Genomic DNA, 15,949 nt, shown 5'->3' on the forward strand with positions numbered 1-15,949 from the left:
GGATGACATGTCGGTGTTCTTTCTCTTTTTCTTGTTTTGCTGGCTCGCTAGATGTCGTTATATTACGCGTTTATTATTTACTGCGAGGAGAATGACTCGAGAGCTGTCCTCTTCTGCTTGCAAAGATGCAATTCGTGCGAGTTTTGCCCGGCTGCCTTCGGCATCCCAGAAAGACAAATGGGTCGGCCCGAGAAATAATGGTGCAAGCTCGGGTTCTCGAAGCACTTTGCCAGAACTTAAGGATGCGCGCGCGTTACCGTATGTTTGTGTGTTTCTTTCTAAGCGCTAGTTTGTTCGTGTTGTTTTTAGAAAGCTGTTTGGAATGCATGTTTTCGGCATTTATGCATATACCGCGAGCTGCATTTTCCAAGAATCCCCGTAAACTCTAAAATTGAAAATACACGGACCATGATGCCGCTCGAATTCTTTGTGTGTAATATACTGCTTTAAAAGCCTCTTTGAGGAGTGTACTTTTGTGATTCCAAAAATTTCGCTAATAAAGCTTTTTCTTCTTTTTTTTTGTTTTTTGTCTGCGTGAAAAATGAGGAATGATGTTTTGATATCTTCCTGCTCATCTTTGACAATAAAACAAATAAACCCGTGCAAACGACAGTTAAGCAAAAATATTTTCTACGAGAACTTCACCCCGAAACAAAAACTTTATTGTCCATTAAATATATGCATATATGGTGAAGGCTGGTCCAGCAGGATTTTAGAAAGCCCTAAAAATAGGGCGGTTGAGAACACTTTTAAATTCACAGAAACTAACTGCCAAGAGGCAGACGTCAGGAATTGCGAAAAGCATACGAATTAGCTAAAGAAGTAAATAACATAAAATATTTATTATACTTAGTGACAAAAATATATGGTTGCAATGAGAAACTTAAGTAAGCATTGTCGAAAACTCATTTTGAAAATATATAACGCAGGTAAAAGGGTATTCACTTGGGCTAGTTAATGGTACATTTCAGAATTTTCGGTTTAAGTCAGATTGAAGCTCAATTGCAAGTGCGCTCTATGTATGTGTCTTCTTTTACTGGTCCTCGTTTTTTAGCACTTTTAATCCTAAAATATAAGGTAGAAACACCATTTTATGGAGTTCCAAAGAAGAAAAAAAATCGCTCGATTTTGATGCAGAAGGTTACGGTTTCTTTACTGGAGCGCATCTGGATGGAAGGATAGATGGATGAATGAGATTAAACCTTTTGAATCGGGCGGCGGCTTGCGCCACCTAACTAGTTTTTTTTTTCCTTAATCAGCGCTTTAGTTTGGTTTTTTTTATATCTTGTTTGGGCCAGCGGTCCTGGCCACCGTGGCCGAGACGCGCAACGGAAGTGCACCATCCTTCCCTCCATCCTACGAGGGGTGCAAGGTGGTAGCTTCGCACCTCGGCCACGGGGCAGCAGAACCGCTGGCGCAAAGATGCGCTCCGATAAGAAACCGAAACCTAAAAACACGTTCAAAGTGAGCGTTGTTTTTTTGCCTTAACGCTTTTTAATAATGATTTAATTTTTTAAGTGCCTAGCATGTTTTTTTAATGGAATCATATATTTATTTTTACTAGTTAAAAAGTTTGTACATGCTTAGTAATTTTAATCAATTATTTAGCTAATTACGTAGTGTGTTTCTGCAGTCCCTGACGTTCGCCTTGGTTGGCAGTCTGTTCCCGGAAGTAGTTTTTTTTTTTTTTTCTCAATCGAACTATTTTAAACTATTTTTGAAAGCCTTCGATGAAACAACCTGAATGCAACTCCCGTTCTGGCGACGACTGCGTGCATCTTAGTTTTTCAGTAATTGTTTTTTCGCCAACAGCTGCGAACATTTCTACCTAAACTTAAACTTTAGGTCTTCATTTCTTGCATAGCCTTTTGTTACGTTTCATTCATTTGTAATACAGAAAGAAAACAAACATTCGAAATACTATAGCAATGAACGGTTTCGTAAACCTTAAAGGCGCTACTGAAAATGGTGACGAATTCAAACCCTGATTTAAATAAATCTTCGTTATAACACTGGATCGTGAACGAAGTATTTTAACATAATCTACAATGAAATCAAACAATATTTATTCTTACATATATTTATTTTCTCGACATAATTCCCGCTCAAAAAGAGAACCCAAAGCAACGATTTCGTCGGCTCGTAACCAGGAATACGTATAGGCATATAGCTGTATATGCTCCGTCAGAACCCAGTCCCGACTAGAAAAGCACACATTTGTGCCAGTGACCAAGCAAAATAGTCACGGAGTGACCATTGCTTGTGTCGACGGAGGACCAAAATGCAGGACGCGTTTCATTCGAAAATGAAGAAGGCCTACGTTTAAAAGCGAGCGTCTTACATTTAAAATTGACTCCAAAACTACAGAAAGTCCAGGAAATGTTAACGTTTCTCGCTTGGGTGATAGGTATATCAACATTCATATTGGCCAAGGTCGCAATATCATTGACTGCGCGGAGTGACAATGAAATTACTTGCTCCGCCCTGCGTTCCGTAGGCTGTCAGTGGCAGTAATGAACGTCCTCCACAACCCTTGGGTTAGAGCTTGCATAATTAAATTAAATTTTCAGATAGTTTATCCCTCGGTAAATCCAAGAGGTTCCAGATAGCCTGCAGGCATATTTAAACGCGCGTGAAAGGAGACCGGCGGTCCGATGAGCAGAAATTAAAACGACCTACCCCTCACCTAAGTCTTAACAGCTTCGAGACGAGGAAGCAATCATCTTCCCGCAAAATTAGGAGGACCTCGAGAATCACAATATTTAATTACGGAGTCCTCCAACATAACACTCTTGCCCAGCGATGAGCAAGCGGCATTCCTATTTATTTTCGTATCTCGTTCTTCCGCGCTGACTTTGTCTCTCTTCATGCCGACGGAGGTGTTGGCAGTAGGTTAAAAAAGATTGGTAAAATTGTGGTCTCAAATCGCATTATTTTTTAATTAGGCGCGTGGCAAACTGGCTGTCTCAGATTTTCTGTTTCTTTTAATTATAGAATAACCGCATCTTTTATAATAGTAGCGGTAAAGGCACTGCAGGTCCACAATGACCCAGGAGCTATTTTTACACCCTCTAAAGCATTGGCGTGTGTACACTTTCCTTCTTTCACAACTTCGTGATATTCCTCCGAATAGGTTAACGAGTTCCAAATTAATAAATGCAGCCCAGCCAGGGTTGGCAGGTGACTTACTTTGTGTATTTCAAGGAACATGCTAGTATTAAGATCAATATAACCAATCTTTATCGCGGCTCTGGAAACGCCATAAAACAAACACAACCAAATATGATCAGCTGCTTAATAAATTGAATCAAACAAAATACAAATACGCCCGTCAGGGTAAAAAGATTGGTGCTTTTAGGGTAACCATCTAGAAAAAAAATTAAAAATTTCAATTTTCATTTTTTTAACGGTTCAAGAACACTTGTTCTGCCGCAACATCGTGCTCGCCTGTGAGAGCGCTGCCGTCCGTCGTCCATTGGCTGCGCGTGCGCACAAGATGCAGAAGATTTATCGAACGCAGAAATTTCAAGCTGAAGGCGGACAAGCTTCCACTGCATATCTTAGGTCGCAAAAGGTTAAAGAGTCACTGGCTACGTTTATATGGATGCGACAGTAGCGCATTAAATTGAAAGGGAACCAATCCCACTCTTCCATTCTCCCTGGTTCTTCTTCTTCTACTCCATCGGAATCGTCACATCTCGATTCAATGCGCTACGGTCGCATCCGAGGCTATACTGCCAGCTTAGGAAGCGCGTGGGCGCGGCTGATTATCTTCACGATTCTCGCTTTGTGATTGGTCCTTCGGCGTTCTTATTGGCTCCTGGCTCAATCTCACTGGCTGTGGAGCGATATTGAGATTTTGGGTAACCACCACACCTTGAGCTGCCATTGACTAGGGATGCTCGGAACCACGAATCCGGTGCCCGATACTCTGCTCTCTTAAAAATAACTGCTTGCGCGTCTTTTTTCCCCCGCAAAATACTCGAAGAGCCAATCTCTGCGATCTACGAATTCAGCTCAGCGAATGATGAGGCGGAACATTTGTTTAGACCTTAAGATTAAGTCTGCGCTGTGGCATTACGCTATGCAAGCCTAACGCTTTGCATTGCGCAATGCCACAGCGCAGACTTCATTTTTAGGTCTAAACGGATGTTCCGCCTCATCACTCGCTGAGCTGATTTCGTAGATCGCAGACATTGACTCTTTGATTATTTGGCGGGTAAGTAGACGCGCAAGCATTTTTTAGAGTGTGGAGTCAGTGAAATGCTACGCATTCGGCTGCCCTCGTAAAGCTTAAGGTAAATTGTTGCGGACACAGGTGTGTGCAGTTGTCGGACACCGAAGCCACTACTGTGGAATGTCAACGGAAGTGGAGTAAATCCCGCATGAACTGCTTTCAGGACTGCCGCGGCTAGGGAGAAGGACTATGCGGCGAAAGACTGAGGAAGAGGAGAAGACGAGAGAAGACGTCAGAACAAGAGAAAACATGACTGGGGCTTTAAGACAAGAACAGGGGAAGAACAGACATCACATAGCGCTAACTTTCAATTGATTCGATCCACGAGCCTCAGCGTATCATGTTTTCTCACGTACAATACCAACTCGCCCAACAAACAGCAGACGTCCGAACGCCGAGCTCTGGTTCGAATGATTAGTGGGTAGACCTAAAGCTAGCAGCCTTTGTCTCAACTGCACTCGTCAAACGCGTTTTAACGCGGGAACCAAACGGCGGACGCCTGCGTTCCGTGTTGACGTGTTCTACGAAGGCGGCTATAGCTTCAGTTCTGCCAGCTAATCATACGGACCAGAACTCTCTGTGGTTTGATCTTCCCGCGGGCTTTTGTCTCCTCATCTCCCTCAGGTTCTCAACGTATTAAAACGAACCCATTTCGATATCGAAGAGCTGGAGGCATTCTCGTATTCTTAAAGCGAATCTGCACCACGGTCGTTTACGATCGTATCTTCGAGCATTGGTAGCAAATGTCGCTATCGGGTGTATAAAGACTACCGATAAACCTTTATTGTCATGTTGCTTCCGTAAGTTAAGAACAATAAATATAATAACTATAATAACGATAACTCTAACTATCATAAGAAAGACTGTGCACAATTTAAATTGTCTTATTACACTTGACACCGAAAATCCAAAGCAAGTTTGTTATCGGGTGCGCTGAACGTATAGTATTTGAAACTTGAAATCTCGAAAACAAAAACAAAAAAAGAAATCAAGATTTAATGAAAACCAGCTTACCCTTGCTTAATCGTTCTATGCGCAGATAAGTGCCTTGCTTGTGTTTGTTCCACAAAATATATCATCATAATTCATCTCTCAAGCATCTCACAACCCCATTATCTTTCAACACGGAACGATCATAGATTCAAAATTGGCATTCTATCCTGCAGGACTAACGCATGTCATCATTCCTTTATTCCCAGCACCTCTTTGTATTGGAATCACCTTCTCATGGATGTCGCCGAAGTCGTGGACAGTAACAGTTTTAGAAATGCCTTGACTAACATGTATTGTTTCACACAACTATAGTCCTCCTGCCGTTTTGCTGTTGTGTGTGTTTTTTTTTTATGTTTTCTTTTTTTTTTTTTTACTCACTCCCCTCTGTAACGCCTTTGGCCCTGAGGGTCAAATAAATAAATAAACAAATAAACTGCGTCCGCTTTTTTAATAACAAGATGAATCTGTCCAGTCGCCCGCCTCCCGAAACGCGGCAGAGCTCGAATTTCCTCGGCACTGGTCGGCGATCCCTTGTGGTAGTTCATATGTCCGGTGTCTGAACATCAATCAAACGCTTTCTCCTGTATTTTAAACAGGCTTGCTACCGTCCACTATCAACAAACGGCTGCGCGCTTCCGGTTTTTTTTTTTTTTTTTTTTACGAATATTTTTTTTTTTTTGCGATTTGAGCATGTTTTAAATAAAGTATTGCAATTGTTACTTTCAAAAGAAGAATAGTTTTTTTTTTTTCGATCGCTGTGCGTTACAAAACGGTAAGCAAATGAGCTTAGCACGAAATACTCTGACACCCTCATGCCATTAATTCTCGCCGACCGAAGTGAATAATCGTGAAATAATACCGCGAAACTTATAAAAAAATAATAGGCTACAAACTTTACTCGACTAATAGAGTTGCGATAATGGCAGTAGTGGAGTAGACAAAACAGTGGCTGCAACTAAGGTGTGATTAAAAAAAACGAACGAAAAAAAATAAGATCAATGTGCACGAAAAAAAAAAAAAACTTGTTTTCCACAGAAAAGAAGAAAAAAAAACTGCTTACCCGTTAGACGCGAATGTCCACTGGGGAAAGTAACGATGTCCCCAATCTTCGTGTCTGGCGAAACGGAATTAACAAGAACGAAATAACAGCGAGCCCAACTTTACAACCCTGTCAGGCGTCACGCGCGACGCCGACTTTTCTGGGCTCGGTTCTAAATGAGCGAGTCAGAAAAAACCGAAAAAGGTAAGTAAACAAAAGAAACTAGCAACAAAGGTTTGGACCTGAGCAAGATTGAGCTCACGCCAAGAATATCGCTTCCGGCCCCGCGAAAGCCGGGCATCCGCGGAACAACAGAACGGCGGGGCACCCTGCCGTTTGGGCGTACGGGAAGCCCAAAAGCGATTCCCTCTTCTTTCGAGCCGGAAACTGGGGCTCTAACCCGCCTTTACTTCTATTCGGTATCCAGCCCCGGGGTTCAATTATGGCTTCGGCTGACGTTGGGGGAGCAGAAGCCCCGTCGCCAATGAGTGACATCTGTCTGCCTCGTGGTGGCTGAGCGGATCCGCAATGAATGGGTCGTATAAGCAGGCAATTGCGCTCATTACGCAAAAGGATAAACCGAACAAGTCTTAGAGTTTCTTTGCGCCGAACGTGACAGTCACTGTTGTAAAAACGGAGATCGGGTAAGCGATGACGCGCACGCCTCAGATTATTTGTCTCTGGTTGCCTACAAGTTAAGAGTGTGCGGAATAAATGGCACCGCGTACCAGCCACGGCAACGGGGCTTTAAAGTAACTAATCACAAGCGTCTAAGTTACTGTAATTAGATATAGTTTCTGAAACGAATTACTTATTAGGTTACCATAAACAGTTAGTAACAATGAATTGCAACTTTTTTACATTTTGGTGTAACTTGTAACTTGGTTTTGTTCCCATTACTTTCCAAAGTTATCGGCGCTCTCATCGTGTAGAGCCGATGTTGCAAACGGGAAATTTTAGTCATGAGGCATACGTCGCTGCCTTGTAACCTGATGCGAGTAGCGAGTCACACAGAACGAGTTCAAATAGATAGATACACTTTGGTGACAAAAAGGCGCGTCGGTAATCAAAGCACCTATTGCCGTTTTCCATGCGATATATTACGACTGACTGCAGTTTAATCGGTTATATTTTTAGCAACTGCAAGTTTAACGAGTTACAATTGCAAGCATGGAAAAGTAGCTGTAAATTAATCATATTCCAGTTTATGCAACTCCAACGTATTAGTAATTTTTATTAATAACTTTTACAGCTCTGCACGGCAACGAGTCGCTCCGTCGAAAAAGCAGAAAAATCAGTAACCACGATGGGTTACGCGATGTCAGAGCAAAGCTCACCTCGATAGCACGCTGTTTGCACATCACGGACAATCAATGGCTGGAGGTAGTGACGATCTGTGAGGAGCTTCTGGCGTATTCTTAACTTGTATCAGACTATAGTTGCAACAATAATTTTAAAAAATGTGTCTTTTTCATAGGGGCTACATCCATATTTGTGTTTTTTTTTTATTTGTCTTATTCTCTGAACTAAATATCTATAAGAAACAGGAAACACCTGGAAGATTTGTGCGCTTCATAAAAATAAATGTAATCTAGGCTAAACAGCATATCAAGGTACTGGCAGATAATGTCGAACAACTATATGGACCTAGAGTATAGTTAGATGGACCTTACGCCGCATTAGGCCTTCATCGGGTGGCTGAAAACCTGTGGAGGAATTTGAAAACCGCGAACTTAACATACAGAAGTGTAATTTGGTTTTGTCGTTGCATTGAGTGTGGGTTGACGGTTGTCTTTTCTCTATAGAAAACACCAGGAGAGAAGTAAACAGGTGTATAGAGGCGCGAGAAGGCAGACCTTACAGTTCAAAACAGGCGTGGACTAATGTGTGAAGGCAAGTGTCGATGAGCTTTTAGGCTATCTGAAACCCAAGAAAAACTTGCTTTCACTACAAATTGGCACAGAAAAGCGGTTCAAGTGGTGAACGAGTAGCAAGAATATCATTATAGCAAGCTCCGCATTCCCTTTCATGAACGTCGTTCTTCCTAGCTATAGGCTCGCGAGGAAACGGATGGCTAACGAGGGGAATGTGAACTCGCTCACGACACTAATACGTGAAAGCTCGGCTTAAAGCTTCATTTTAAACAGTAATCGAACGAGTTTGTTTAATTAACCTCTGTAGTACTTTTCAGGCTTAGGAATGCAGGGGGTGCTCCTTACCAGAAAGCCTCTTCAGCGCTTTCAGCTTCTTCGTACGAAGTTCAACGCGAAAGATGATTCCCAAATCCGATTCTCAACGACTTACGGGGTCCCCCCAAGATTGTTTTTGTATCTATTGTAAAACATCATTCGCATCAAAGTTCGTACAAACAAGCTTTGTTATCTGTCTGCTAGGCAGTGCTGGAAGTGGGGTGGAGAGGAGTCATGAGAGGAGCTTCTCTTGCATTTCTATACCCTCGTGAAGAGAAAGTCGCACTGTGACAATGCTGAAAAAGTTCTGTTCTGTTGTCCGTTTTGTTATGTTCTCCGTCTCAGGGTTTACAAATATGCGCAATTATAGTTTCTACATGGTAGTTTTTTTTTTTATTCGGGCCAAATTGTTTTTACGAAAACTATTCACCGCACCAAGAAGAGGTTGATTCCGTAGTTGTCTGTGCCGAAGGGCCCATTAATAAAAATTATAAGTGATCAGTACAATTAGGGTGATCGTTTACTTTTTGGTAATTACATTTTCATTATTACCTTTAAAAGTATGGCTTTAAATAAAGATTATTCTTGTATTGTTTTTTTTTTTTGTTAAATATCTACTTTTAAGCTTTCAAATGATATATAGTTTATATTCTCAACTCGAATGTACCAAATGTTATTCTTCTTTTTCTGAAACACTCGATATATTTAAAAATAACACGCTGCAGTTTGTAAAAACGTTAAAGGTCATCACTTAAATTTGAACTGCATGCACTAACTTGCGGTGTTCACACCCGAATTCCATACTTTGGATTCCTGTTTTCTCTTTCTAACGATTGGTGGTGGCGGTAGTACCAATAAGCTATTCTGTGTTTTGGCTTTGTGTTTACTCTTGTACATGTTCAGTGCATTTTTGTTTTAAAGCTTGTCCGTTGTGAGTGTTGTCTGTACTATTGATTTATGCCCTGTTATACCTTACATGCTTACTTAGTGCACCTTGCCGATAAATAACACTATCGTCCGCATAGAAGGGAATACACGTTAAGTTGTGAAATATTAATCGAAACCAAAAAGAAAGCTTAGCCGAGGTACGAATCTCTAGAGGATGCCCAACGTTACTCTCATGTACGGGGATGTAACGCTATTGACAATTTAATATTGAACATGATGCATCCGCCGTCCCCCACTTCGCCGGCGATCTTCGGTTGCAAGGGCTGTAACTTCATTCCGTGGCGACGTTGCGAAATCTGAACTTGGAGGTCTCACGACTTCCAAGGTCAGCGCATGTACCAGGGCACTAATTCTAGCGCATTAAAAAAAATTATGAAGATGCAAACAATTGAACTAGACATATAAAAAATATTCATATAAAAAAATGCAACCAAGGGTACGTGGTCGTCCTCAAATAGTTTTCCGAATACACTTGGTTCCCGCAATTTGACATCTTGAACCTACATTAATTCCCGAACAAAAAAAAACCGCTTTAAACAAAGAGCTGAGTCTATGTTATGGCACTCACCTTCTTAATGAAGAAATGGTATATCTACTAATAAAGATTTTTCGGCGTAAGACAGTCATGTACACTACGTAACAAAGATCAAATCAAAAAGCGATTGAAAAGTTGTTTTAAGCTTTTATAAAAGAAAAGTACTAATTTGGTGGAAAGTACTCACTTGGAGGGTAAACTGAAGTGTTAAAATTGGATGCAATATTATATCTAAGTACAATGTGAAAAAAAGGGCAGAGTGTTTACGCAGTGTCTCATATTGTACATATATTTTTTTCTAGTTTGCCAGGTTTCAATGAATCTTAACTGAATCTTAACTGCCAGGTTTCAATGAATCTTCAAACAACACTTCAGCAACAAATTCTTATCAAACAGCATGTTGTTAATCCGATGCCTCGCAAAATTAAAATAATCCCAACAAAAAAGTCAATAATTCTGCCCCGCCCGCGCAATTTTCTCTTCTGTTTTCTTCTTCATTTCAGGCTAATTATGCTAATACCGCAACAAGAGTCATGCCCTTAAGGGCAAATCTACGTCTTCCGTGTTGTTTTTTTTTGTAACGTCGTTTTTTTTCGTTTTTTTATTTCTCTCTTTCTCTTCTCTCTCTCTTTCACATATTAATTATACCACAAAGAGTTCCCTAAATTATATTTGGCTACCATTGTATTTAAAGTACAACTTCTTCAGTAATTAAATATATTCAACAAACACATTTCCTCCCATATGTAGTTATATACAATATACAAAATACTAAAGGGTATTTCAAATACCCTATTTCATACCGCTGACTAAGAATTTATAAAATTCAAACGACAGGGATAATGGAATGTTGTTGTTTTTTTCTTTCACAAAACTGAACGAAGCATTTTATGTAACCGCTCGGATTAATAATTTTTATACCAGCGATACGGCTTTACAGGTCCTCATCATACTGAGAAAGAAAAACGACATGTACAATTGTAATTAACATATATTTGAAGAAAGTAAAAGAGTTAGATATGAAGGCTTCTAATAAACCTGTGTTGCACGAGAGCAGATTCTTCAAAAAAGTAGACTTCAATTTATTACGGGCGCAGCACGCCTCACTGTTACTGAAAAACTGGTTTGACAACTACGTGATTCTGGAGAAAGAGTACCGGTAGGCTGAAGCAAAGTAACTTCTTCCGTTACGCATAAAGTGAAAATTTACATCTTCCGTTACAGAAGAGCAAAAATGTGTACGTTAAAGATAAGCTGCAGGTGAAAGCATGTCAGTAATTTCCCTGTAAATGATCTTGAATAGATTTCAGTTGGAACATCTAAAATGCTAGCTAGACACGCTTCAATTCTCAATGCTCTGCATTTTAAGTTCGTACGCGCGATTAAATGTTGCTCAAGATTTGGGCAAGCACTTGGATGGCAACTGTCGCTTGAATTTAAATTCTTCAAGCCTAGGATTATTTTATTTTTTCTCCCGGACATTTTGCCAGGTAAATAGTATATTATCAGACAAAAAAAAACTTATCACACAACTCTTAAGACAAGCAAATGTCCAACTTGGCTGGTAAGAAGTTTCCACCAAATTTTGGAAATGTGAAGCTGAACAACGGTGCATACATCCTTAAGGAATGCACTTGAGGATATGACCGAGTTTGCATTACTCCGTTTTAGTTTTTTGAAATAGTTAATGCAAAAAAGTATATTAATGGTCTTTTTTTTTTGAGGAGGGAAAGGGGGGGGGGGTTGCCAAGAAGTGTTCCCATGTCTAATTTGAATATACATAATGGTAAATAAGAAATGACGCGAGCTCAAACGCATGTGTTGCCCTCTAACTCACTCCCGTTAAAAAAAAAAAAAAAAAAATTGGTTGTGGTTATGTTCATACAGCCTTGAACTTAGTCTGCCTCAACGAGCCACTTGTCTCTCAGCTGAAGATGAGCAATTTAGCCACTTCAGTACAACCGCTAGCCTAGGGTCTTTAACGTGCACCACGCAGTAGTGATACACGACCGCACGCCGGTACGATGCTCATCCAGATCGAAATGGGCAGGGCTGGGGATTAAACTCACTCCCCGTTTTAATACCAAAAGTCTTTGTTCTTTCCACAAATTCTCCAACGAACCACCAAATGCGCCAAAATAATCCGCATATTTACGCAGTGAACTTTGCAAAACTCACATAATATTATATTCCGTGTGTTTCAGACTTTCCGTAGCCTGTCGAAAATTCCCTTTACGAAGGTGGTTGGGATCTGCAGCTACGGTGCTTTCAAGGTTTTTGCCAAATTTATTCACTTAATTAACGATAACTTTTTTCGAACACCCGAATGTGTAATTTCTATTGTTTTTTTTCTGTTAGGCTAGCGAAAGTTCTGTCCCTTAATATACAGCACTGACTAGTGGATATAGTCTGTCAGAACGTACAACTATCCGGAGAAGTGTGAACCTTTGAAATCTTAAAGAAAAATGGCGTCACCTGCGTCAACCCGTAAACACGTATTATTTCTCTGACGTCACCAAAAGTAAGTAGCATCATCTGCGCCCCTTCAGAAAAAAACAAACAAAAAAACATTGGCGCCGACAAAAACAAAGTTCTGATCCATTGCGCTTTGCTGTGGCTGTTATTCTTATCTTGTGGTCTGCAGTTCTTATCTTGAAACACACTTTATAGTCGTCATCGACGGCTAAAGATACCCGGGGCGAGGCGGCTACAACGCTTCATATTATCGCTCCAAAGTCAGTAATATTGCGGTATTCGCCAGTGAAAACGCAAAAGAACGAATCGACATAATTAATCCACTCGCTCCACTCCTTAAGCTATCAGAGACTATATTCTCTCATTCTTATAGGTTGCTCCCCTGGACTTACTCTGTCGTGGTTTCCCCAATTTTTAATTTTATTTTTCTACGCGATCTTTTTTACGACACCTTTCAGAGAAACGACAGCTCGCCTGATCCCGCGCAGTGTAGTCTGGGAGTTTTGAGCATGAAATCGAGGAACAAAAATAAGTCCGCCGGTATTGATTGATGACGACGCCAAAAATAAATGGCACAAAATAGGCCGATTTTTTTTTCTTTCTTTCAGCCTCCTTCGCGCGTTCGACGTCGATAAAATTGCGAAAACATTCTTGCGCACGGCGAGCTGGACGTCATCAACGTGACGAAGAAAAGGTCGTGGCTTGTTGCGCAATGACAGATCGGTGCACGCACGTCCCTCGACACAGACGCCCTCCAATGTCTGTAGCGCGTACGTGCTAAAGTCAGAACGAAAGAAACAATGAATTAAAACTCGATCGCATTAGAGACAACTGACCGAACACGATAACGATTTGATCTCACTAAACTAAAAAGCTTAGGGTGTATAGGGTGCAGCAAACTTAGCAGGCTCAGTCTCGTTCAGGCTGGGGTCGCTCAAGTGCGATGCGGGATGCCCCAGCAACGTTAAGTTGTTAAAAAATAGGTGGGAGTGAAATGCAGCATTGCCAACTGCCGCAGTGTATCATCCGGTTTCATAGCTTAGCATGCCGGGGATACCCCATGGCGAATTTTACCCCTTTCGTCTCGCATTAAACTGGACCAGCTCATACTGCCGCTAACTGTTCATAATTGTTAAGTTGTTGTTTCTTTGCCTCTGCCTTGGCGTTAATATTTTTAGCAAAGTCACGCGCCAGCAAGTGCGTAACCGGTTTGTGCATCAGTGCTAAGTCAGGCAATCTGGTTTCCTCTGCTATGTTTTTATCGCCCAGCACTCAGGTATGCATAATATAAATTATTTCCGACAGTAATTTACTAGATACGAATTCACACAAATTTTATCTTTTTTCATCATCCGGGAAATAAAATAGACTTTAATCAAACTCGCTATTTATAAAGTAAATGAGTCGGATCTGCCGTAAGCTTGTATATTTTTCGTGTCGTGATATTTCACGAATATTTTAGTTCCGTTGCTTATAAACAGCACACTGTTTTGCTCGTGCGCCATACAAAAGTACCGACAAGTTCATCAGCGCGTGTTATTAAGATACAAGAAGCAAAACGTGGCGCAAAAAGTGGGCCACCTTACTATGGCGTAAAGAGTAGGCCTAAACCTCCCTACTCCCCCCCTTTCCCCCCCCCCCCCACACACACAAAAAAAGTAGTTTTTTTGACGGCCGTAGGTTGTCTCAAAACAAAGTTCTCAATCTCTTAGGCGAGAATCAGTTTTCTTGCAAAAGTAAACACACGGGACTGTTCATTCCCTTACGCGGTTAGGGTTTTAGCCGGAGCATAAAAACGATGTATCTACCGCTGGTTAGTCTTAACGAACGGATGAAAACGTGGAGACATGAACAACAACAGCATGCCCCGAGACGCTGCGCTCGATGGCAGACGGAGTAATGATGTAACGCTGGTGTTCGCAAAACGCCATCGACGCAGAGACCGCAGAGAAAGTATCCGGTAATAAGGTCACCGACGTTCCACCTAGTCCTAGATTCCACTCATCTTGGTGTCACTAGATGTCAATCGCTGTCAAGTCACCACGGAGAGAGAAAGGCATCCCATTTCGACTCGCAGAGGCAGTGCACAAATGAATGACGGGAGGCGTGCGGCGGCCGCACCCAGTCGCTTTCCCGAACAAAGATCCCTCCCGAAACCCGACGCTCGCACGCGACGATAGTCGCGTACCAACTTGCAATGCACCTTCGCAAGCCTGCACTCAACCCGTCTAGGGACTTGTCACTTCAATTTTTCAATTTCTAACGTGTATTACTGAGCGAAATACCAGCGGCGTGGCAAAAATTCAGCAGGACCGTGGTCTCGTCCAACGAAAAAGAAATATTTCTGACAAATTTCGGCAACGCAATGACAGATTCAGCCGAGTGCCAACCGCCTCGACGGCGGGAAGCCAGTCCTGCCGACTTGATTAGAGGATGTAAATTCGGTTTGGAGCAAGATTCCGAGTGCGAGCCCAGGGTTTCGGGAGCGAGACGCGAACGGCACGAGAGCCTCGCCTGTCAACCGGCGCCGGCCGCGCCCGTCGCTCGAGCCGGCGTCGGGGCGCGTCGGCGGGTCCGTCCCGGACTCACCGCTTGGGCGGCTTTCGGGGGAAGCTTGCCGGGCGTCGGGGCTCGGCGTGCGGCCCGTGTCGTCGTCTAAGGGCGTCCCCGCAAGCTCGCTTTGCACGTTGTTCCGGCGAGCGATCCCTGCTGCTGCAGTGCCGCTTTGGAATGCCGCAGTGGCCTTTGCCGTTGGCGGCCAATCACAGGGCGTCGGCGCCGAGCGGCCTGCGCGGACGCCGCCCGAACTAGTCGCGGCGCCCGCTGCCGGGGCTCCGGGCCGCTCCCCCCGTGATCGCCGAGCCCGCCTATTCAAAGCGCGTGGTTTCACGAGCTCTTGGACGCGGGCCGTTTTGGACGGGCAAATTATGATAGCAGAAAACCTTTTTTTAAAAAAAGCAGGTATTGCATTTTTTAGGGATTTCCTATTTTAGAATTGTGTTTGTGCCTCCGTCACGTCACGTGGCAGCCCGACTCGACACCATCACGTGACTTCGCGTGATATGACGTTACAGAATCAAGCGTTGCTTCACGCGATGGCAATTTCGCCGCAAAAATTTAGCTGGGAAATAATTAAACGGTACGTTCTTCACTCGCTCAAACGACTGCTTATGTCCTCTAAACAAGATTAAATCATCGCTCCTTGAATACTGCTTTTCCCGGGATATAGGACATTCGAGGTAAGGGTCGCCGGTCATTTTCCTAAAATTATCATTTGCATTTGACAGTTGTGGATTGGTGGGAGACATTTTCGGTGGGTATCTGCGCTTCGCGAATTGTAAAAGCTCGCGTGCAGACCTGTACGAAATGTCCAGTTAATCGAAACTAGGCTTCAAATCCCCCCCTCCATTCCTCCTCCTCCTGCTTCCCCAGTCGGGTAGTAACGTTGCTGCGAACTGAGAGTCCAAAAATCTCCTAGATATTTTTTTTAATTACACAACAAGGAAAAAAGAAAAAGAAAGAATAATATTAAA

At 42.4% G+C, this 15,949-nt stretch overlaps 1 protein-coding gene across 1 annotated transcript in view; it reads right to left on the reverse strand.

The window, feature by feature from the left end:
- LOC8035724 (microtubule-associated protein tau) overlaps positions 1-15,176 on the reverse strand; it is a 100,299-nt gene extending 85,123 nt beyond the window's left edge. The window contains exon 1 of the mRNA XM_029980623.4: positions 15,006-15,176. The gene's annotated coding sequence lies outside the window, so the exon portion shown is untranslated. The remainder of the gene's footprint in view (positions 1-15,005) is intronic.
- Positions 15,177-15,949: the final 773 nt, after the last annotated feature.

Source organism: Ixodes scapularis, unplaced genomic scaffold (genome assembly GCF_016920785.2).
Source record: "Ixodes scapularis isolate PalLabHiFi unplaced genomic scaffold, ASM1692078v2 PGA_scaffold0__279_contigs__length_252992795, whole genome shotgun sequence".
NCBI classification, from domain to species: Eukaryota; Metazoa; Arthropoda; class Arachnida; order Ixodida; family Ixodidae; genus Ixodes; species Ixodes scapularis.